Source organism: Triticum aestivum, chromosome 5B, assembly GCF_018294505.1.
Source record: "Triticum aestivum cultivar Chinese Spring chromosome 5B, IWGSC CS RefSeq v2.1, whole genome shotgun sequence".
Taxonomy (NCBI): domain Eukaryota; kingdom Viridiplantae; phylum Streptophyta; class Magnoliopsida; order Poales; family Poaceae; genus Triticum; species Triticum aestivum.
Genome location: NC_057807.1, coordinates 461298560 through 461301125, shown reverse-complemented (window position 1 = coordinate 461301125; position 2566 = coordinate 461298560).

Here is a 2566-nt window from a genome sequence, read left to right as displayed (position 1 = left end):
GAGCAAAAAATGTTCCAACCCATACATGATGCTTGTTGCTTTCTTACACAAAACTCTGCATCACCCCCTTTATAAGTAGATGGAAGCACATGGTGTTGTTGCGCCCACTCTCTCCTAGAACTGTTTATGCCACTCTCAGAATTAACTACTGAATCTTAGTTCAAAATTGCAACACTTGTTAGGGATCGCGGGAGTACCATTTTTGTTAGGGATCGGCCGGAGTACATGTTTAAGAAATGTATTGTTGAGATAATTTCTCTGTTAATATATCAGTTACAGTGTTTTACAAATGGTACTATCCTGCTTTGTAGTTCTTTCTACATGTTTAACCAAGGTATTGTTAAGATATTGTCTCTGTTAATATGAATCAGTCGCATTGTTTTAGGAATGGTACTTTTCTGCTTTGTCATTTTTATTCATGTTGAAACAAGGCATTGTTAAGATAATGTCTCCGTTAATATGAATGAATCACACTATTTGAGAATTGCTACTCTCCTGCTTTGTTTCCCATTAAGATAAGGTAGTTGTTTTTTCTTCTGGGAGTATAAGTCATCAATCATTATTTCTCAGTAATTTTTCCCTTATACCTATTGTTGCATATAGGGATATTAAGGGGCTGTTTGGTTCTTGCCTGTGTGAGCCTTGCCAATCGGTTTTATTTCGACTTTGATTTTAGTTGAACTACACAAAAGTAGCCAATGTGTTTAAGGCAAACTGTTGCATTATTGGGACCAGTTGGTCTTTCCACTTTACAGAAAGAAGCAGGCACTGTTTGCGCTACATTACACAAGGAATGATCGAGAAGCTTTACATAGTATTAATAGACGCTGGTGACATGACTAGTCTGCTGAGAGCATTGGCAACTCAACAACACGTGGAGTGCAAAATTCACTCCAGAATTAAAGGTATGACTAAGTCAGATGCCGACGCAGCTATAATAAACAAAGTCAGTATCAGCCTTCATCCACATGTTCAAGGGAAAGAACTCTGTCCAGCAGAATACTACCTTTAAGAAGGGTAAGAAGAAAGACAAAAAGAGGTATGGCTGCTTTACTTGTGGTTTAGAGGAACACTAGGCAAACAAGTGCCCAAACAAGTACAAGAAGACAGGACATGACTCCAAGTCTGTCAATGTCACTCTAAGCAACAATGATGGGGCATATGGGTATGGTAATATGTTTAATGTACTTTCAGTTTGACAGTCCACCGATTGGTGGGTTGACACTGGGGCCAATATTCATGTGTGTGTTGATGTGTCTTTGTTTTCTTGTAGCATATAAATACGAAATCCACAGGGATGCCCAGCTTGATTTTAGTGGAACTGCACAAAATGTTGAGATGGTTCGTGTCCTCCATAATACTTCATCATGCACAATACATCGAATGGTTCTCTAATCATTCATCGTCACCTTGAGCCACTGGACTATCAGCTGACAAACTGATGAAAAACCCTGCCCGTTGCACAATCATAGGCATTACATATTTTGAATGGGAAAAGCTTGTCAAAGTTTTATCATTGATGTTAGCAAGAAGACATTAGTTTAATATATTGGAATTGGAAAACCTTGTCAAATTTTGCTCATTCATGCTAGCCAGAAGACATGCATTTGATACTTTTGAGTGGGACGCCCTTTGCTGTGAGCAGTGTCGATCATTTTTTCCTATTCCTGTGTTCAGTTTAGAAGTAAATAGTTACTCTGCTGAGATGCATAGTCACAGGAATGTTGACTTATGTAAGGTATTTTAACAGTTTGTTCTAAAAAAATTCTATGTAATGCCAGGCCTTGTGTGTTTGATTGGAAAGTTGAGCTTGGAATGTTGTGGCATGTGGCATCATGAGCTGTTCACCGTGCCTCCTGAGAATAATGCTTCGTATTGTTTTGCATGTTGATCTAATGCCAGTGATTTGCATGTTAAGAAGATCATCCTCTTATGTTGTTTATGTGCATTCATAGCCTATACGACAACTTGGGTAGGTTAGAGGTGAAACAATATGATCTTCCGACCAACTCATCATCTTAGGCCGTGATTGGATCGTTGTTTTCCAACCAAAACCGCTTGTAAAACGGACGCTTGTAAATAAAAGTAGATGGTCTCGGGCGAAGCGCTTGGTTAGTTGATTTCGACTAGTAAAATATACACTGGTCTCTCAAATTACACGCGTAACCCGCCGGTTTTACTTACAGACGTTGGGCCCTCGGTTTCATTATGCCTGTATTTTATGCGTTGTTTCCGATGACGAGTAAATTACACTTGTATTTTAATACAGGTGTGAAATAAACCAGAGCTCCCAAGCGCAGCCTTACCATTTCATGCCGTCTCAGTCTCTCGAAGGTGCTCGTAGTTGTCCGATGATCCTAGCTTCTTGAATGAGCAGCGGGAGATGTATCAGACCATCCGTAGGGCCCGCGAGGCCCTCTCCGTCGTCCTTCGAGTTGTTGCGCTCGCCGTGCCACCGAGGATTGTCAACATGGTCAATGAAAATGAGGATTCATGAGATGACTTTATTTTGACTGGATGACAGTAGGGACCCACTAGGGCCGTTGTCGGTGTTCTGGGAACGGGG